This window comes from Solanum dulcamara, chromosome 12 (genome assembly GCF_947179165.1).
Source record: "Solanum dulcamara chromosome 12, daSolDulc1.2, whole genome shotgun sequence".
NCBI lineage: Eukaryota > Viridiplantae > Streptophyta > Magnoliopsida > Solanales > Solanaceae > Solanum > Solanum dulcamara.
In genome coordinates, this window is record NC_077248.1 from 6,357,905 (window position 1) to 6,381,769 (window position 23,865).

Here is a 23,865-nt window from a genome sequence, read left to right on the forward strand (position 1 = left end):
AAAAAGTAATATAACACCCAAAAAAAAAGGGTAATATAATATAATAAATCAATTACTCCACTAGATGCACATAAGTAATTATGTCTCTGATACAAATGTAAATATAAGTAATATATTACTTTTTAGCTATTTGAAAATAATAAATATTTGGATACTCAGGTTACAACTGATATAGGGATATAATTTTATATAGAGCGTGTTGTTATAATAATGGTTGTTGCTATTATAGATAAAAGAAAACATAATATAAAAATCAATTCAAATTAAATTTAATATGATAATAAGACTATACTTGTGAAGTTAGAAATTAGTCTAATTAATCCATGTACTATAAATTGTATAATATCTTAGCAAAACAAATATGTTAATTTGTTGTGATGAACATCGATCAAATTCTATTTTATTTTATTTATCAATTATTCTATAGATAAAAAGTTTGGAAGTTTCTCATAAAAATATTGGGAAAAGGTTATTTATTATTGGAGTCAGAATTATGAGTTCATGATTTTAATTATTTTTAAAAAATTATTGAGTTTTAAATTGATAATTTATATATATATATGATCAAAGTTGAATTCGATCCTCTAGTTCTGCCCTAATTATTTGTATAGCCCTAATTATTTGTATAATGTGAGTATGTAACACAACACACATTGTTGATGTGCTTTCTGTTAGTGACCAGGTCCAATTTAGATTTGATGTAGAATTACGCACGTTGTTGATGTATTTTTTGCTCACGAAAAAAAAAGATCCAATTCATATTTGATATAGTATCACGCAACACACATTATTGGCATGCTTCGTAAACACGAGAAAAGAAAGAAAAATGGCAATGTTAAAAAAAAAATGACAATGTTCAAATTTAATTATTTGTAGCATATTAATTAATTGACACGTGTATTGCAGGCGTATGGTATATTTTGTAATAGATTATATTATAAAGATAATTTTTTCAATAAATAATTACATTTAAAAAAACAAATAAAGTACAGGTTTTTATGAATGTTTGATATGGATCATAATATGATGGCATGTTTATCAAGTTAAATTAATATGATATTTTTTAATCTACGAGGATGAATAGCATGAAGAATGTATTTATCAATAATATAGGAATAAAAAATGTTGTTATCCATCATTTATTAATTTGTTTCTTATTTCATTAAGGATTTTTTTTCACAATAAACTCACGCAATGCATGTTGTTGGCGTGTTTCCCATTCATGAGAAAAGAAAGAATATCGACAAAGTTCAATTCAGATTTATGTAAAATCATGCAAAACACGTTGTTGCTATGCTTTTTGCTCACGAGAAAAAAATAGTGACAAGATTTGATTTGAAATTGATGTAGCTAGAATCACGTAATGCATGTTGTTCGCGTCTCATGGTCAAGAGAAAATAATAATAATGACAAGATCCAATTCGAATGCACATATATGTCACATTTTATAGTAGATATTGTTAGAAAATAAAATTAATATTATTAAAATTAAAAAACAATTACATAGAAAAGAAAAAAGTATAAATTTCTATTAATGGTTAATGTTTAATATAATATTATCTTAATTTACAATGATGAAAGGGATCAAAACTAGATTTATCGATAATTTAGAAAACAATAATACAGTTATCCATCTTTTATTCATTTTCTTTTCAATTTCATCAGTGGTTTTCTCCTTTTGCACGATAAAACCATGCACTGAGCAATGTTAATGTGCTTTTTGCAAACAAAAAAAAGCAAGAATAGTGAGTTCAAATTTGTTGTAGAATCACTCATTGTTGGTGTGCTTCATGCTAACGAGAAAAAAAAAAGAATTGTGGCTAAATTTAATTCAAATTTGATGTAGAATCATACAATACACGTTGTTGGTGTGCTTTCTGATCACGAAAAAAGAAAAATTAGTGAAAAAATTCAATTCAGATTTGATGTAGAATCACATATCACACGATGTTGATATTTTTTTCTACTCATGAGAAAAGAACGAATTGTGATAAGGTCCAGTTCGGATTTGACGTGGAATCACACAATACACTTTATTGGTGTTTTAGGAGGAAAAAATTAGTGAAAAGGATTGGTTTAAATTTAATTATTTGTAGTCTACTATCTTTGTAGCACGTGTGCTGCACATGTATATTATATTTTATAGTAGATAATGTTATAAAATAAAATTTTCAAAAACAAACTGACATTCTAATATCTGTAAAAGTATTTGCGAAATTAATTAATCAAATGTTATTTGTATTATTCTTCAAAAAAAAATTGGTAAGTAAATTTTAATACCTTGTTTGGATGGTTGTTATCCGTTGATTGTTACTTAAATTTCATTGTATCGTATCATTTTGAATTCATTGTTAGGTAATGATGAAAAGTTTCACTTTGTGTAACGATCTATTTAGTATGATCACACTTACTATATTTTTTCATTTTTATTTTACTCATTATTTAGTAATTCTATTTATTCTTTTCCCTACCCTTTTTATAATAGCTCTTTCATTTGTACTATATACTATCAAACCTAACAGAAAAGAGTTAACCAAATATAGATAAATGGGAAAGGGATGGAAAGAGTACTCACATTGCCTTGACATGGAAGAGAAGAAAAAGCAACCTCATCAAAGTATTCATGATGAAATCGATCCACATATACACTTAAGAAGTCTCCTCTTTTGTCCACTTTTTGACTAAAGCGATTAACAAAAATATAAATGTCCAAACCCTATAGCAAAAGCGGAGCAAGATGGAGTATTGAGGAGCTTCATTGTCGAAATATGTTACGATTTTATTTTTTTTAGATAGGGTGAGTGGAGCCACTTTTCTTCCTTGGTATCATATCCATATAAGCGTAAGTCAACATGGATGCACCAATAGAATGCCAAAAGTTGTTAAGTGGGTCAGATGGGGTCAAACCAATTCAGTAATCGAAGTGCCCACGAGGCCATTGAATCGGGCTGGGATGATTCGGTCCGAGCCAACAGTAAAAATATTGGACAGCCCAGCCCACAACCCATTAGGGGTATAGTGGCCAGGCCAATTGGTTCGGGCCGGGTTTTGGCCCATTGCGTTTAACAGGCTGGATTTTTTGTTATTATTATTTTATCGACATTTTTGTATTCAAAAGTTTGAGTCAATCATCAATATAGTGTATCGTTATCTATTTAATTTAGAAGTAATTATAACTATTTATAATAATAGAATACTTACATTATATTACATGTATACTACAATGTATACCAAATATACTCACAATATACTATATATTATAATAATATACTTACATTAAATTATATATACTTACAATGTATGCCAAATGTACTCATAATATACTATCCATTGTAATAATATACTTACATTATATTATATATATTCACTATATACTATCTATTATATTAATATACTTACAATGTATATCAAATATACCCACAATATACTATCTATTATGATAATATATTTAAATTATACTTGTTTAAGTAATAATTGCTACAATTATTTTTTCAAGTATTGAATTATTTTAGTGACTACAAATTTAATTTTCAATATATGATTATGTAAAGTAAATAAAATTATTTAATTGAATTATACAAAAATTATGGAAAAAAATTAAGAAATTGTAACACCCCCCAAAAAATTTCCCTAAAATTCGGACATTTCTTGTATACGTGTAGGGTCGAACTCGATTATTGTGAAGTATATGCATGAGTTAGGATGAGTTTCCAAGTAATTGAAGAGCGTTAGAGGTGATGTGGGTCATAAAGGATCCCTAGAACCAAGCTAAGCCCAAAGAATTCGTCTTGGCTAAGTTTTAGAATGAGTTCGTTTAAAGGGTCGACTTCTAACGATCATATCTTTTGAAATATGATGATCTAGGTGACCCACGACCTATTAAATTAAAGATCGTCGAGTCTTCTTTCCAACGCCGCCAAGATTGTAATTTTTGGAGCTCGGAGTCAAAGGTTATGACTATCCTAAGACGGACTAGTACTGCAGGAATTTCAGTCTTGGGTGACAACTGCTGGAAACCTGGGCTTGGCGCCGCAGTGGCACGACGCGCCACTATCGCGCCAGGAACAAGCCTTAGTAGTTTGGTCCCTGGCGCGATGCACAACTACGAGATGTACAGGGTTTTCAAGCCTATTTTCTAGAACCCAAAAAATATAGGCTTGGCGATGTAAAGGCGCGACGCACCACTATCGCGCCACAAAACAGCCTCAGTAGTTTGGTCCCTGGCGCGATACGCCACTATTGGGTTGCAGGGTTTTTAAGCCTATTCGACTTGGCGCTGCAGTGGCGCGACGCGCCACTATCGCGCCAGGAGCACTTTTAGCATGTTTTCCAGATTTTTGGAGAAAGGGCAATTTGGGTATTTACCCAAATTATATATACACCATCCTTGAACGTTTTTGGGACCATTTTTTAGTCTCTTTCTCTCTTTCTAAAAGCCCTAATATTTCCCTCTCTTCTTCTTCTTCTTCTTCTTCTTCTTTTTCAAATCCATCTCCAATAAGAGATCCTCTCAAAAGCTCAAGGATTCAAGATTTTCAAGTCAAGTCTTGGTTTTCGGTGAGATGATCTTCAAACAAGACATGTAAGGCTAACCTAAAATATGGATTGAGTTATTCCATATGCCCCATGTATGTGTTGGATAGGAGTTGTGAAAGATTTGAACCTCCTAGGATGGTTTTCTTGAAACTTTTCCTAAACCCTAGAATATCTTTATATACTAGAAATTGATGGATGATTTCATAACTTGATTCTTAAAATGTCAACTTTCATATTATTGACTAGAAATGTATCTTTGTATATAGATTTATAGGTAGTGACGATATTCTTGAGTTGAGTTTTGTTGAGAGTATGGATTCATGTTTCATTCACATGAACCCAAGATGAGATTTCTTTGTCATAATTATCTTGAGGTTGAGATAGATGGTTTTGTGTATATGTGTATTGATTGGAATGAAAAGAATGAATTGGATAGTTAAGAATGTCCTTTTGCTTCTAAAAAATGAACATAGGACTAAAATAAGGACTTTGGAGTAGATGTTTGACGATTGATGTGATGATGATATTTGACAATGATGTGATGATAATGTTTGATGATGATGTGAATGATGATATATGATGATGATGTTTGATGACGATGTGAATAATGATATTTGACGATGATGTGAATGAAGAGGTTATGTTAATGAGGATGTTGTGTGATGAAGTGGATTGGAATCTAATGTGATTATGTGGTATGTGATTTGCATAATTTGAGTTGATTGGAGTCTTATGAATATTTTGAAAATAAATGATCTTTCGAGAAGGAGCTTTAAATAAATGATTTGTGAACCTTTTTGCATAAACTATTTATACATTATTTTGAGTCTAAAGAATGATTATTTTCATTTTTGATTTAAAAAGGAGTTTAAGTATGAGTTGAGTTTGAGGAGCCTCTAAATGAGTTGAGTATTTTTACATTAAAGTATCTATTTTGAGTTTGAGTTGAGGAGTTGGAATTATATTTTAAATGTACCTAATATTTTCTACATCCATTGAGTTGAGATGGTATCGAATTTGAAGAGAAGAGTTTGATGATTGAGATGAGTCGATTTGAAAGAGGGTCCAATGAGACTAGACTGATTGAGTTTTGAAAAGAGTCCAATGAGACTAAATGAGTATATTTGAAACTAAGTCCTAAGAGACTAAATAAGTATTTTGAGTATCTCACTCACTTGATAGATATGAGCATATTGAGTCTTGGGAGGAGTATCGAGCACCGAATTAGGTAAGAGTATAGTCCATACTCGAACCAATAAACTACGTCGCCAAACGTAGGAGGGGATTGAACCGTTAAAGTCAGATTCTTCCCAAGGGATCGAATCGTTAAAGTCGAATGTTTCCCATTTTATTGTCCTAACATGATAGGACTTGGTTGGATTGGATCCATTATTGGTTGATTCATTCATACCCTGGCAAAGTATGAACGGACACGGCAACAACGTCGGCTTGTTGTACAATCACTTGCTCATATGGTGATAGTTGTCGGTTAGAGAAACTCTCAAACTGAATGGATTGTGCTTGACATGATTGGTTTGATTGTGATTGTAGATGATTGAGTTGAATTGTAAAACATTGCATAATTTAATTTGCATATTTACTGAGTTGAGTCCTTTGAGTTGATTTTTGAGTTGATTGTTGAGTTGATGGTATATGATTGGATTGGATTAGATGAATTGTGATTGGATTGAATAGAATGGTATGTGATTAGATTGAATTTGATTATTGGGTTGAATGTTGAGTTGATTGTATATAATCGGATTGGGTTAGATGAATTGTGATTAGATTGGATTAGATCGGATTGTACATGATTGGAAGGGATTGAATTGTAAATGATTTGATTGAACTGTATTATACATGATTGGATTGAATTATATGGTATATGATTGGTCTCTGTCTAAACTGTATTCTTACTTTAGACTTATGACGTCTTATTTGAGTCTCTCTTATCTTTCTGATTTGAGATATATGGACCGATGTTATTCTTCCTTGAGGTATGTTCTATTCTGCCATATTACATACTCGTACATTTCATGTACTGACGTTCATTTGGACCTGCATTATTTTATGATGCAGAGACAGGTTTAAGAGATTGTCAATAGGAGCATCATTGGGGATCTATTCGCACTCAGCGTATTGGTGAGTCCTCCCCTACATTCGGAGGACACCGCTTATGTATTCTTGCGTCGAATTAGCCCTTTTCATTTTGATTTGAGGTAGCCATGAACATGTCATTGGGACCAATTAGATGGTAGTGATAGAGGTTTTATAGACTAGATAGTGATGGATCGATTGAGTATCTATTTCATTAATTTATTCTTGTCAAACTATTTTTAATGATAAATATTGGAGTTGATTTGTTGGCCCATGACCTTTATTCCTTGAGTTAGATTGATGATTTGAGTTGTCCGCTGAATATTCTCTTTATTTTAAGTCTTCCGCTGATTGAATGGATGAACGGATGTCTGATCAGGCTATGTGGTTCGCTTGGGAGCTAGAAATGGTTTCTGAATGCCGGTTACGTCTAGGGTACCCTCCCGGGGTGTGACAGAAATGCAAAGACTTAATTGAGTCTTTGACTTTATTACTAGATCGATAAAATTCAAAACATACAAAGTTACAAACTTACAATTAGTTGTTTCTAATAAATTGTAATTTCTATAAATTTCTAATCATTTTCTCCAATACATTTATATTAACATTAATAGGAATTGACTCATAATTTTTAAAATCAACTAATCCGTAATTTGGACTAGCTTGTGCCGAACAATCTCCAATTGACATTATTTCTTCAAGTTCTTCTTTTTCTTCTTCCGTATCTTCTAGTCTTTCTTTATTTCTTCTCTATGATCTAATCCAATCTCTGAAACAAATTAAAACATCATGGTATTGCTCCCTAATGAGTGTCGATTTACTCCGATCTGCTGCCTTCCTTGATTAAATGCGTTCTCTGATGCAATAGTTAACATTGAAATATTTAGCACATCCCTAGCCATTGTTGAAAGTATTGGATATCGTTTTTGATTATTCTTCCACCATTTCAATGTGCTAACATTATTTTGATAGGACTTTAGGGTTTGTCTCAAATAACAATTAAGCTCGTTTTGATTTACGCTCGTTTGTGAAGTAGGTTGTATTATATTTAAAACAGATAAATTAGTAACACAATGGACAGACATACCTTGTGTTTGTCGTTTCATGATGGCTCATTAGAAGGACGAGATAAAGGAACAGTATGAGTAAGAATATCATTATCAAGTAAAGTGACATAATGATTATATAATGCTTGAATATGATCAATTGTATCACTTATTGTCTTAAACATATTAGATTGTTCTTCATTTTTAATTTCCAAATAACTATATATAATGCAAACAAATTCAGACATAGTAACAAATTTCATACACGAATTTAACATAAAACCAAATAAATAAATAGGAGGAATAGGAAAATAATATTTTTTGAAATTTTCAATCATTTCAGTTACAGTCTCTTTGTAACCTTCTTTAAGTTTATATTCCATAAACAATAAAGAAAGATCGGTTATATAAGCTAAGATTTTACAAACAGTAAGATAATAAGTATCGAACAATTCAACAGTAACCGCATAAAGTTTTCTACGAAAATAACAATATTATTAATTTTAATCCTATCAAATACTTGCAACATGACTTCGGAAAATTTATATGCATACTGATTAAAAATTGTAGTTATAGAGGCTCTATAAATATTGTAAGTCTTAAAAAAGTCATAAGTAGAATTTCACATAGTCTCAATTTCTTCGGACATTAATCTTGGTCTAAGAATATTTTCCTCACATTTTCTTTTAAATTATCTAAGTCTAACATTTCTATTATTTCTTTGAATTAAACTAATTACGTGCCTAACTTTTTCAATTATTGGCTAAAAAAATAAAGTCCATCTTTTATAATTAAATTATATATATGACAAACACATCTAATATAAAAAGTATTCGCTAAAAGAAGGGAAAGCTCAGTTTTTAAAGAATTAATAGCAGCGGTGTTGTTAGATACATTATCAAAATAAATACATAAACCTTTGTGTTCAAGACCATAATATTTTGCAACCATTGATATATAATCAAAAATAAATTGTGCAGTATGTCTACGGTCTTCATCGTATTGAATTGATAAAAATACATTTTTGCATGACAAAATCACTATCTATCCAATGACAAATAATATTTAAATAATTATTTTTTATTTATAACACGACCAAGATTAAAAGTAGGAAAAACTCTACATGAAAGATTTGTAATAACCAACGTAAATAGTATGCATATTGTCCATGAAGTCTAAAAATATTTGATCGACAAGTATTTCTAGCAATATCTTTAAACACGAGATTATAAACTGATTGTATATAATAGTGCTGCTTATCGGGTGGATCGGACAGATTATTATACTTAACGGTTTGTCTTAACGGTTATCGGCTTTTAAAAGTACTAATCTGCTAGCCAACCTATAAGATATCGATTGATTCGGTATCGAATTAGCAATTATCGGACGGTTATTGGGCGGTGTATCGATGGTAACATGTAAGCTACGATATGTAAGTCCCTGTATTTCAATCAACAACCCAAAAATTAGCTACGATATGGATAATCAATTTTATACCAATAGTTTAATAACACCAAAATAAGTGAAGCACATATCAAAATTAACAGAAATAATCAAAGCAAATTCGAAGCCGATTTAGACATAAAGTGAGGATTTAGCACATTAACATGAAGAATCAATGAACCAAAGATCTGAAACCTCAAAGAAATTCATGCTTTAGCCAAAATTTACAACAAGAGTAAACATGCATTAAAAGAACATTTTGGAAAATCAATAGACAGAAATGACTAAGAGGACCAAGAAGGCTGGAATCGTTGGAAAGTATGGTACCCGTTATGGTGCCAATCTGCATAAGCAGATTAAGAAGATGGAGGTTAGCCAGCACAGCAAGTACTTTTGTGAGTTTTGTGGAAAGTATGCAGTAAAGCAGAAAGCAGTGGAAATTTTGGGTTGCAAAGATTGCGGCAAAGTCAAAGCCAGTGAGGAGTACACTTCGAAGACTGAGGGAGCAGACTGAGAGTTAGAGCAATCGTCCCCTTCTGGCGGTTGTAGCTTATGATTTGTCTATTTGTTTCGACAAGTTTTTCAATTTTGAGAGAGAAGAGAATGAGAGAATAGATATGAGAGTATAAGACAGAGGCAGTAGCCAGCAAGTGCAAGTGTGCAATCGGCAACTTATTTAGATTTAGGTAAAATTAGGGTCTTATACTCTAAATGGGCTTTGCCTATTTAACTAAATGGACTTGTCCTATTGAGGCTTATTTTTAGGTTTATAAATTATAATTACCATACATATTTTATATGTTTAGGGATAAAATATATAATAAAATATAATAAATTCTTAACGGGTTAACGGTTTACCCAATAACAAAATTGAGTAATCCGTCCCCCACACCGATAAGCCATTAATTATAAAATTTAAATTCACTCCCATCCGCTAATTCGATAACTCAATACCAATAAGCCAATAAGTCAATTTTGTGGTTGGGTTATCGGTAGCGGTCGATTTTGAACAGCCCTAGTATATAATGAATAAAAGCATTAGAAGAAGCAAATGAAAAAGGTAGACAATCCAAAACTATAATTTTCGTTAGCTCTTCACGATCACTCGTTTTATTATATGTCCCAATTAATTTTTCCGGTCTGTGAGTTTAATCTACCTTGAATTGGTCCTGTAACATCCCTAGGTTGTTGTATTCATTCTGTCCAATCAATATGCTTATTATCTAGATGTCTAATCAATCGGCCCTTCCCACCCTTTTTACCTCCGGTGTTATGATCGAAAATATCTTGACAAACTTTACATTGAACTTTAGTTGTTCTGGCTATTCGTTCAAAATAATGTCATGCTACACTAGTTTTTTTCTTTCTTTTATAGGCCATGGAGAAAGATTACTAATTCTAGATTGAGCATTACATGTAACAATAGCAGGACTAGTTGGTGTATCATCATCATAACCATCATATTTAGGGCTGGGCATAAAATACCGAAAACCGAATTACCGAACCGAACCGGCTATTTCGGTATTTCGGTATTCGGTATTCGGTAATTCGGTTCGGTAATCGGTACCAAAAGTCCATAATTTCGGTATTTCGGTTTCGGTTTCGGTATTTATTTTTTTCCCGTTCGGTAGTTCGGTAAATACCGAATACCGTAATTAATATGGCTAGTAGACCACTAGTCCACTATTGTATGTCTGTTGGGCCTAAGCCCTTTAGAAATTATTTTAAGGCAGCCCAAATCCCTAACCCAATAACCCAACAGCCCACTCCAACAACATTACAACAAAAATCCATTTAGGGCTAGGGTTAACTTTCATTCTTTCTTTCTGTTTCTCATTTTCTCTACTTCTCACTTCTCACTTCCAAACGGCTCCTGTCTCTCCAACAAAAAAACTCACACTGCCATTGTAGATTTGTATCCTCCACTGCCTCACTTCCTTCTCCGGCGGACCCTCTCCCTCACACGCTGCTCGCCGCCCGTCAAGAACCACCAACCTTCGCCGTCTCCTCTCCGCGCGAGCCGCTGTCCAGAGAAGACAGCAGCAACCATCCGTCACCGGCGAACAGCGAGCTCCGAGCTCGCACGATGAACAAAAGCCCACGTTGATCCACCATCAGCAGCCCCTGATTCTTCTTCCTCTTCCTCTCCACCGCTGCAACAGCAACTTCGACGAACACACCGAACAAGCTGCAACGACGAACAGCAACCTGCAAGCGGCCATGGGCCATGGAAACTGATGAAGTATCACTGGCCACTTGACCTTTCAATTGCATTATTATTTCCATTTATCACTTCTGTTCATTGATTTGGTAAGACATCATCACTATAAAAGTTCTACATTTTCTTTTCACATAGATCTTTTAATTGATCCGGAACAGTTTTTTCTATTCAATTTCTAGTTCATCAGTATCTAAGTATCATTCTTGTGGAGACAACATCATCATGAAAAAGAAAACAGAGATTCTAATTATCAGTTTTTTCTTGATAGTTGTGCGTTGAAAACTAGATATTGCCTGATATTTTTTCCCCACCAAATTTCAAATTGTATAGGCCAGTGATACTTCACAGTTTTCCTGGATGTCGCACTGTATGATAGTGCATTAGTATTCTCGTGTGATTTTACTTTATTGAAACATTAACAAGTTGCATTTTTGTTATGTAGAGGATATCTGAGATTTTTTTGTTATTGAAACATTAACAAGTTGCATTTAAGATGGTTTTGTGGCTACTTATCTTGTAAAAAAAAGTGTTTGCATTTGTGTTGATCTTATAAGATGCAGAAATTTGGGTATTACCGAATACCGTACCGAACCGAATTTTTATTTACCGATTACCGAATTACCGAACCGAAGTTTGAAAGTTCGGTATTTGGTATATACTTTGAATTACCGATTACCGAATTATCGAATCTAAATTTTGAAAATACCGAACCGAATACCGAATGCCCACCCCTAATCATATTGTCGTTATTGTTTTGTTCTACTTCTAATTCAACTTCATTTGGTTCTTGTAAGTTTTTTGATATTTATATTCATTCATATTATGTGCACTTACACCTATTTGTTCAATTTCACTAGGTGGTGCTTCAGGCATATGAGAATAAAATCTACTTATACTTTCTCTATCGAAACCACTTTTTTTCTTACTACCTCCGATACACAAATTTTTAACACTCTGTCCTACTTTTTTTAATCTATCCATTATGCAAATTAAAATAATAAAAATTATATACACCAAAATAATATAATTAATTATTCAAGAATTAATATACTAAATAAAATCAAGAGAAAAAACAATTATACCAAATTTTCAAAATCAAAGAAAGAATCGTAAAATTGATGAAATGTCGAACACTTGAAAGTTGAAAACTTTCACTTGATGTTGTTAATTATAAAAAATAATAAAAAATTATTATCACTTTAAGAGAGAATTGAGAAATTGAGAGAGAATTAGATAATTGTTTTAGGTAAAAATAATGAAATGTTGGAGGTATTTATAGAAAAAAAAATATTACATATTAATTTTATTTTTTTTTAGAAAAAAACATAAAAAATTAATAATAATAAGAAGAAAATTAATTAATTAGGCCGGTAGACCACGTCTCAGTCTCCTGCCGGACCGGTCTAACCAGGTTTAGGCAAAAAACGCACCAGTTCATCCCAATATTTAAACAAAGTGGGCCGACACCCAATCCGATCCTTCCCCGTGCTAGGCCCTTGATCGGCCGGTCCTTAATTATTCAAAAATTTGTAAACAAGAACATTGGCATCCGCTCCAATCATCACACCGTGTGCTATATTGCCATGAAAATTCTTGGGATCATGTATAATTACAAGTGCTCGACAAGCTTGACTAAATAAGACACGTAACAATAGAAATAATTAGATAAAAACTACAATTTTGTAAATAAGAATTAAAAATTAAAAATAAGAAAACTTACAAACACAATTTTCTGTGGATTTGGGTCTACGAATTGCATCATAAACCCATAGTTGCAAATTTGGTGTTGTAATCCAATTATCCACAGTAGAAACACCCTCAATGAGAGCAATTCCTAACCAAACCTCACCTTTGTTCTGGATAGCATAGTCACCGATGGATACGAAACGATCACTACGAAATTTGAACAAACATATCAAGTTCGTGTTTTGCAGTATCCATTGACAAATACACCAGACCGGACTACTCATACTCTAAGCTACACACCTTTACCTTTACTTGAATAAGTTATGAATCTTCTTCTTTGCGAGTGATGGTAAAATAGAATTCAAATAACATTTGCACATTATTTCAAATTCAAAAAAAAAACAAAAACATTGTATGTTATTCCCCCGTCCAATGTGGTTTAAAAAAGAAAGTGTCTTTTGAAACTCTTAATCTAAAATAAGCCGTGAAGATTTCTTTGGCTATAAATCACCTCAGTAAAGGTAATATGTCATTCTTTTTGAGACAAAAAAGAAGGTTAGAAAAATTGGATATAGAGTAATTTTGAATACATCAAAACCAAAATATCTAGCCAGAAAAATTATCTTGCATTACTAATCCTCCTTACATTATAATTTTTGCATTACTAACATTTTCATAACTTGCCGCTAAACCAAACAACCCTAAGTTCATGAGGAGGTTCCTAGTGGTAGCATGCAGGGTGAAAGGGGGTGGGAGTGGGAGGGACTTCAAGATAGGCTAAACATTGCCACAGAAAGCCTCAAGCTTTAGCCAACTATATGCATGAAAAATAGTCCCCTCACATCTAGAAAGACTAATTCAATTAACCCGAATTTCATCTGCCTCTCACCTTTCGATTCATTGCAAGGAAAGACAAGGCCTGGGCCAATCCGGCCCGAATATGAACCAACAAAACTCAAAGTGAGGGTCAAATGGACATTTCACAAAGAATGAGCTAAGAACTAACAAGCCAAACAAATATCTGATTGGGGAAAATGGATCAAACATGAGCTCGCACATAAAATAAATCAAAAGAAGCTCAGATCAAACATGGGCTCGCACATAAAATAAAGAAAAAATTACACCTGGTGACACCTAAAATATGTTTATCAATTTTTTGGCTCAACTTTATAAAATTACCTAAAATGGTCGAATTTGAATAAAAAGGCCATATTTGATGTAATTTTTCCGAATTAATACATCTCTCTTCTGGAAGAAAGAACAAGCTCTTCTCTCCAAGAAAGACAAGCACGGTTGTTTGAAGTTCTTCTCCTCTTCTTAGCTTTCAGATTTTAGGTCGTCTTCTTCATCTTCGACTGAGGTAAGCTATCTCGTTCTTTGTTGATTATTATCGTTTTTTCATTACTTTGAATCTTCTTAGATGATTTCTAGGTTTTATTAGGGATTAAGGGTTTTGGCTATGTGTTGTAGGTGGATTATAGTTGTGTTCTTCGTGTGGCTTTTTTGTGTTTCATAGCGTTTAACATCGTGCATTTTTAGTATAATGTTTTTATTCTTTTTCGGTGGATTTTAGCTATTTCTTATTGTGCCCTTATTTTGTTCTTTTGAATGTGTTAATCAACATTTTTTTTGTTTCTTCAACTGATTTTTAGGGGTTTTCATTGTATATTTTGATGTCATCTATTCTCAAGGGAAGTATCCTTTGTTTTTTCTTCTTGCTCCAATTTTATTTTTATGATCATAATCTGCCCAACCCCTGAAGAAATTTTGTTGCTATCATTGAAACTCTGGGAAGACTCTTAGTTTGTGCATTGTTTTTTTGTTTTCAATTAATATATGTTACTATGTTAGTACTAGGTATGTATGAACACTATTTATGTACTGATTTCTTCCTCTTTATTTTAATAGTCCATGCTTTTCAAAACGATTCGTCACACGAACGAAAAATTTTAGGTAAAGGAAATAAGGTTGATATGGTATCTGGCGTTGCGTCTGATGCTATCTCGATTTCTAGTGTAAGCCCAATTTTCTTGAATAACAAAGAGCAGAAAGACACTGATGTGACACCGAATACAATTTCAAGTCTAAACGATAAAAAAGTTAGATGTTAGTTCAATTGCGAGTGCAACCCCTGTTTCTCTAAAGGTTTTTTTTTTTTAATAAAAAAACCAATGTTTCAAAAAAGAAAAAGGGCTCTAAATCTGGTGAGCAAGTTGTGAATATTAGTTCGAGCGCGAAGGTTGCAGTACCTGCCACCCGAATAACACGATCACAGTCTAATAGTCCTATGCAAAATCGTAATCAAAGTGAAGTTGAAGCTATAGTAGTGCCGAGTAAAAGGCAGCGAAGTATTGTGGATGACAAAGAGTCAGATGATCGCCCAACAAAGAAGTCCGACGATACAAGTAGGATCGGTGGATGTGACCAAAAGATATTTTGTGAAACCTGATTTACTATATTTTTGCATTTTTTGCATTGTTAATGATTTTTAATGGTAATTTTAGGTCTATAGGTCTAATGGACATTCAGTTTTGTTTCTTGTAAAAATATTTTCATTACTTTGACAACATTTGATGATATATATGCTTGGTTTAGTTATTATTTAGTGAAAAATCAAATCAAATCGATCTATTTACACCCCTGCATATAAGCAACCATGTTGAAATTAGATCTAAATGATATATTTGCGGAGAGAGATAATGAAGTAGTTACTTAGGAGTCGTTTGGTTGCTGGTTAGAGTTATGTAGATATTAGTAATACATATATTAGTTATGTAGGTATTAGTAATCCTGATATTAGTTATGCAGAGTTTATTTATGCAGGATTTAGTTACGTAAGTTTTAATAATTTATTAGGGTGTTCGTTTATTATATTAAAATTTTATAAGCATTCTATATTTCTTAAAAGTAAACTATTTGTTTACCTTTCTATCCTTGACCTTTCTTACCTTTGTATTTTATTTTATTTTTACATTTTGTTTAGGCAAAGTTTTATATAAAAACTTCGGATACCATATTTTAAAACTTCTTCATATAGTTGAACCAATGTGTATATATGTTTTTTATATGAGGAAGATTATCTTTTCTATTTAATACCTAAATTTTTTTAAACAAATTTTGGGTGGGCCTCAGACCCATTTTGTTGATAAACACAAAGTTCTGCAAAAAAAAAAAAAAAACCAAAGAAGTTATTCTAAAAAGAAACAGAGCCAAAGACATCAAAATGGAAAGAAAAATGATAAGTCGGCTGGTCTTCCAAAAACTTTATCGGAGCTGCCAAAAAGTTTGTCGGATCTGCTATCAGATGGTCTGAACCGATACCAGAGGTCAAGGAATCCTGCAGTAACCAAGAGCAAAGCGAAAAATTCTATTTCAGATTCGTCACCATGCCTTCCTCAACAATTCATAGGTATTATCCTAAGTCATTGGATTGATCGATTTTTCAAGATTTGTCTATGAGAAGATGAAGAAATTTGAGATCTAGAAAAAAAGGAATATAATGGATGTGATTGTAACTTTAGAAAAAGACTTATATTTAGAGATAAGTGTCAAAAATACATTTAAATTATTTAATTTTTTTTAGTTACACATAAATCAATCACTTATTAATTTGACAAACACAACTTACATTCTCTCTATTTTTTGCAAAAATCTTGCCACATGATATTTCGCATGGATAAAATATTTCAACTTGACAAAAATTAAATAAATTATTAATATTAATTAAAAGTTAAATACTAATTTATTTTTATCCCCAAAAAGGATTATTTTTTTAAAAATGAAATTATTTTTTTTAAAAAAAATTAAAATATTTTTCTCACCCACTTCACCCCCGCCCCTCCCCCTCCCGACAATCCCCGTCCTTTTATTTTTTAAAATTTGTAACATAAAATATTTTAAAAAAAATTCATATTTCACCCCTCCCCCACTTTTTCCTAAAAAAATATTATTATTTTTTATTTTTTAAAATTTTTTTTATTATTTTTTATTTTTAAAAAATAAATAAAATTATACCTATCCATCTAATCCTCTACTCTTAATTTATTTTTATTTTTTTTACATTTTTCTCATTTTGAGTTAGATACGTATATATATTTTTAGAAAAATATTTTTTTCTACATGCGTACCAAATATAAAAGGAATAAAAATTGTATTTTAAGAAAAATTTTACGGTAAGTAAAAAAATATTTTTCTAAATCATATGTATATATATAACACAAAATAAATTATTTTTTTGGAAGTGGAGGATTAGATTGGGCAGGGTAGATTTTTTTTTTAAAAAAATTAAAATAATATCTAAATTATTATTTGAGGGGGAGGGATTAAGTAAGAATTTTTTTTAAAAAAATTTATAAAAAAAATTTATAAATTTAAAATAAAATTTAAAAATGTGGGTGGGGGATATGGTGAGAGAAGGTGGTGGAGTGGGATAAGAAAAAAAATTATATTTTTTTTATAATAATAATTATTTTTGGAAGGGGAGCTAATAATACTTTAATCTTTAATTTTAAAAATTATATTTTGTTTTATAATAATAATTATTTTTGGAAGGGGAGCTAATAATACTTTAATCTTTAATTTTAACTTTTAATAATTTATTTAATTTTTGTCAAGGTAAAATATTTTATCCATGTGGAGCGTGATGTGACAATATTTTTTAAATAAAAGAGAGAGTGTAGTATACACACCATGATAAAAGTGGAATAAAAGAGAGATGTGTGTTTCTTAAATTAATAAGTGATAGTTTAGGTATGAAACTCACACTCTCAATAGTTTAGGTATGAAACTCAAAAAAGAGGAATAATTTAGGTTTGTTTTTGATACTTATCTCTTATATTTAATTGGAAGTGATAAAGGGTCATTTAGTCAAGTTAACTTTTTTATTCATGTATTAGTTATTCAGGTATAAATTATTTCACCTTCTACACTGCATAAAATAATACATAGATTGATTTATAATTTATACATGCTTTAATTATGTGGCATTCTAATTTGCTAACCAAACATAGTAATGTGTGTTGAATTTTATACATAAACATAAAAATGTTACCAAACATGATAAAGCTTATACAAAATCTTATACTTGAATAACTTTGCTCTTATCTAGTAACTAAACGGTCTCTTAGTGGAGTGATATGTAATGTAAATTAAAGCCATGTGTGATATAATTTCTTTTTATAGAAATGGCAAGAAGCATACGAGGCTACTCCTATAAAAAACATGTATGTGTTTATATTGAAATGTCAAAATTGCCCTCAATGTAATTTCCTATTGACATGTAAGCAATCATGTTCCTTTTTTGAATCCTACGCATAGCGGGAGCTTAAATATACCGGACTATCCTTTTTATGTAAGCAATCATGTTGAAATTAGATCTTCTCTATAGACTACTATAGAAAAGAGATATAGATGTAGAAAAAGAAAACAAAGAATATAGATATAGATATCAGTAAAGTAAAGTAATATAAAAAGAGAAAAGGCTTAAAAATATCGTATTAAAAATGGTTTAGAAATGTCCTCCTTCAACCTATTTGATCAAATTTGCTATTTCTTCCACTTATAGGGTCAAAAATGTCCGTAACGTATTAGAAATGGTTCAAAAATGCCCCCTTCCACCTATTGAATAAAAAATATCCTTAACCTATTAGAAATTGTTCAAATTTGTCCTTTCCTCTATCTATAAGATAAAAAATTTCTTTAACATATTAGAAATGACTCAAAAATTTACTAATTCTAATAATATATGTCTATAATTTTTTTAACAGTACTTTGACAATTATTTAATTTTTTTATTTGTATTTTTTCTTGAAAAGTTCTTGTTTGTTTGTCTTGCCTTATAGAAGTATATATTTTAAATAAAATATACGAACTAACGTGTGAATTAACCAGAATATATGTTGTATAAAAACATTGTTTTAATCACGGAGAAGAGGAATTTCATTATGTATGCCCATAAAAAGATGTTGAATTTTTTCTTTAGTGCAAATATAGTATCAGTTAACATAATTTATACAAAAATTTCAGTAGTTTTAAAAGATTAAAATTATTAGACAATGGAAAAAATATATAACTAAGATACTAATAAAAGTAAAATGAATTAAAAAGTTGAGTTTTAATTTATTCAAATTTGAAGGCTAAAAAGAATTTTTAGAATTTTTTTGATGTTATAAAAATATTATATTATTGATAAAATATGTTAAGATCGCACGAAATGCAAGCATATTAACTAGTATTTAATAGTTGATAAACATACTTTTAGATAAAAAAAAAAGGGTAATTTTGAACCATTTCTAATATGTTAAGAGTATTTTTGATTCAATAGGTGAAAATAAAGTATTTTTGAACTATTTTTATACGTTAAGGATATTTTTGATCCAACTAATGAAAGAACGACATTTCTGAACCACTTCTAATACGTTAAGAGAATTTTTTAACTTTTTTCCGAAAGTAAAATAAAGTAATGAGTTATAACTATGAAGAATGGGGCGGTTTGCATGATGACGTGGGGGGCTTTGAGGTTGGTTTATGGAAGTTAATTTTTTTTAATTTAATTCTTAAATTACAATTTAGTGGAGAAGTTGTAATTATCTCCAAAACTATAAATATTAATTTAAAAAATTTTAAAAACTGATTTTAAATTTTAAAAAACCTACAATTACGATAAAGTGAGATAATATTGGACCTTACCACTTCCATTGAGCTTGGCAAGCTTTCAATGTAAATAAAATCACGAAATGAGATTATTTTAGATATGTATAGAATATTATTAGTTACAACTAAATGGATTTAGATACCTTCCATTAAAAAAAAAAATCAAAAAATTCATACATACTATGATTAAGAAATATTAGTTGGATATGTTTAATGCACGTAAATTTTAATAAATTTATTTAAATTTAATAATATATTTATTTATTTTAAAGGAAAAACTGATTAAGGTAAACTTTATCAACTTGTACAGTAATGACCAACAAGGGTTGTGGAAGATTGGTTAGTACTCCTTCATTCTTAATCAGAGATCTCGGATTTGAGTTCCCCTAGGTACGGAGTCGCCTTTGTTAGATAGCACATATTTAGTCGGACTCCAATGTGGTGTATTGAACACTGGAAAACTAAAAAAAATAATTTGTGGAGTAGTGGGAAGTTTTTAAACTGACATGTACTAAATTGTGCTTCTTTTATTATATATAGATAATTTATTTTTGTAGATTTATCATTCAAATTATTGATGCGTTACATTATGTAATGACAAATAATGTTATAATATATCTAAATGTTATATTCATTAAAATAATACAATGTGATACGATACAACACAATATGATATAATTTTAAATAATACGTGACAAGCATTCAAAAATAATGTAAAAGTTCGATCAAACCTATTATAAATTGAACTTTGATTGTTATATTCTATTTTATTTCTTAACATTAGAAAAAAATCAATCAAATTTTTAGTTTTACTTGTTTACTTTAGCACATAAAAAAACACTATATTTAACTCTTAACATTAAGTATTCAAATCAAATCATTTTCAAAGACATTTTGAAATGTTAATCGTCAGGTGTAAACTTTAGTAACCATGGACTTGTGCCATGGATTTAGAGCTGCAATGCATCTGAGATCAAAACGTCTAAGCTGGAGAAAGAAAATAGAGAAAGGAAATTTTCATTTCAGAAAAAATTGTTACTCAATTACAATGAGATATATGGTATTATATACACCTCCAATTCACACTAAAACCAACTCATCACTAACCTACTTAACATAGTTGTAACAAACTACTCTAACTAACTCTGCATAAGTTAGTTATAACTTTCCCAACTAACTGCCACGTCACTGTGCTCAATACTCCCCCTCAAGCTGAATGGTTGGAAGATATTCTTCATTCCAAGCTTGTCAAGCAAATGATAATGTTGAGCGTTGCCTAGACCTTTAGTAAACAAATCAACAGGTTGTTCTTTAGTGCCAATGTGATGTGTTTTGATCAACCCTTGTTGTATTTTTTGCTTTACAAAATGACAATCTATGTCAATGTGTTTGGTTCGTTCATGAAAGATGGGATTGGCTGATATTTGGATGGCAGTCTTGCTATCACAAAACATGTCTATTGGTTGTATAACTGGAACTCCAAGTTCCTTGAATAGGCCAGTTAGCCAGGATAACTCAATTATTGTCGAAGCCATGCTTTTGAATTCAGCCTCAACTGAACTTCTAGAAATTGTCTCTTGCTTTTTTGATTTTCATAATATTAGTGAGGTACCAAACTTTACAATATAACCTGTTACTGACTTTCTAGTTTGTGGACATGTGGCCCAATCTGAGTCACAATATGCAAATAAGTGCTGAAAGTTGATAGAGGACATAAACAATCCAAGTCCAGGTGCCTACTTGGTGTAACTAACAATCCTGATAGCAGTAGTCATATGAGACTCTTTAGGCTTGTGCATGAATTGACTAAGTATTTGTACATCATAAGAAATGTCTGGCCTTGTCATGGTAAGATATAGTAGTCTGCCTACCAGCCTTTGATAACCACCTGGATCATCTAGCAACTTATCATCAATAGTATTTCCTGTAGCCACATCAAAGTCATGTGATGTAAGTCTTTGGTTGAAATCTATTGGTGTGGAAGCAGGCTTAGCTCCCCCATTGCCCTAAATCTGCAATCAGTTCAAAGGCATGCTTTCTCTGATTCACCAAAAGACCAGAAGCATTTCTAGCAATCTCAAGACTAAGAAATTTTTTTAGAAAGCCAAGATCCTTCATTTTAAATTTGTGTTGAAGACTAAGCCTAGTGGACTGTGGAAGTTCAGGATTAGAGCCAGTGATGATAAATCATCCACATAGACTAAGATGACAATAAAATCAGAACCAACATAATGAGTAAAGAGAGAATAGTCAAAATGATTCTGAACAAAGCCTAAGTCTAGAAGAGCAGAGGTGAGCTTCAAGTTCCACTACCTTGAGGCTTGTTTCAGTCCATAAATAGACTTCTTGAGTTTGCAAACTGTTATAGCTACAACTGCATACGCAAGTGTACGTAGTCTCTCAAGTAGTAAAGCGGCTCTTTCAAGCCAGATATCGAACCCACAGGGACCTTGATAAGGCAAACAGTTTCTTTCAAATGCCTCCACTAATTATAGTTATGCAATGAGGTTGAGATTGTTTGTTACTAATTTTCGGAAATATAAACACTTTCTCGAAGTGAAGACAATGCTATAATTATGTATATTAATCGGGCTTTAAGAGATTCCAGGGCTATAGCATCATGTGAAATCATGTTTACTATCATTCAATCTTAGTTTCCGATGGGTTATTTAATTACTGATAAAAAGGGTTAATAATCCAATTATGGTTTTCCGACCTATAATTGCCTATCTTCATTGCCAACCTAACTACATCTTTGAGCGGTGATAGGTATGAAACAATAAAAACGCATTTAACTATCATCCTTTATCATAACCAAATGTGGTAAATAGGTATGTGTCACAAGCATCCTATCTACTAATCATGCTAACGTATGTTAGTATGAACACATTCCTTCCCTTCTTTGTTCTATCTACCTGTCCTCTTCCGAATTCAAGATAAACAACATATATATCTTAATGCTGGCCAAGCATCAAAATTATAATCACAAGAATGAAAGAGTAATTAGAATCAACAACCCATTTTCCACCAAGTTTAAATGCTATTAAATCATGTTTCGTAGCTATAGCCCCGGAATTTGGGTGTTTAGCTACTCATATGTAAATAACAACAACCAGGAATCAATTCCAAATACATTAGGACACACTAAGGTAAGAAAAGAACCTAAGATGTTTTTGTGCTTCTCTTCTTCTTTCTCTTTCTGCCTCCAAAAACACCTCTCTGGCCGCCTGCTCTTGCCCTAGCACACCCCACTATTTATAGTGTTCTCTCTCCTTTCAATTATTGAAGAGAAGAATAATAAACAAGTGGAAAGGTGATGGCGCTGTAGTGGCGCATCGCGCCACTATCGCGCCCAGAGAATTTCTGAAGAATTTCGTTTGGCGCTGCAGTGGGGCATTGCGCCACTATCGCGCCCAAAACATGCCGCAGTAGTTTGCATCCTGGCGCGTCGTGCCACTAAAGTATATGCAGGTTTTGGCGCTGCAGTGGCGCATCGCGCTACTATAGCGCCAGGACCATATTTATTTTGCCTTTTGCTTTGCAAAATCCCTGCACATGTTGGAACTCATACCTTATTTCACACTTGCTTGATTTTCATCCAAAACACATCATTTGGCTTCAATTACTTCTCAGAATGCCACAGAACAATGGCCAAACATAGTGCATGGGCTTATAAATGCGCCCAAGATCACCACCCCCTACTTAGACTTTTGTTCGTCCTCGAACAAATACCTGAATTGAGCGTAGACGTTGATCCTAGCATGAACATAAGGCAATCTGTATCAGATATACCTTAAGCACCTGGCTACACATGTTCAATCACCTTAATTAGTTCAACACCTCTTAAACTCAAGAATTGACTCTATAATACAGCAAACTCATATGCATCATTTAATTGGACATTCTATAGATTATCAAATCCTTTACAATTCAACATGTGCATCTCACTCACTCAAACGATTTCATGTGCTACACAAGGATTTCCATAGGCTTGCCCTCCGTGTTTTACTCTATCAATACAAGAATGCAATAGTTTTAGGATTGCATAGATTTTCATAAGTTGTAATTTAAACTGGTGGGATGGTAAGAATCAGTATTTGGTACCCCTTTTCACATTATTTTTTTTAGAATGAGGCTCGAAATAAGAGAGTATTGAAAGGTTGGGTTTAGTATAAAGCAAGGGAAAAT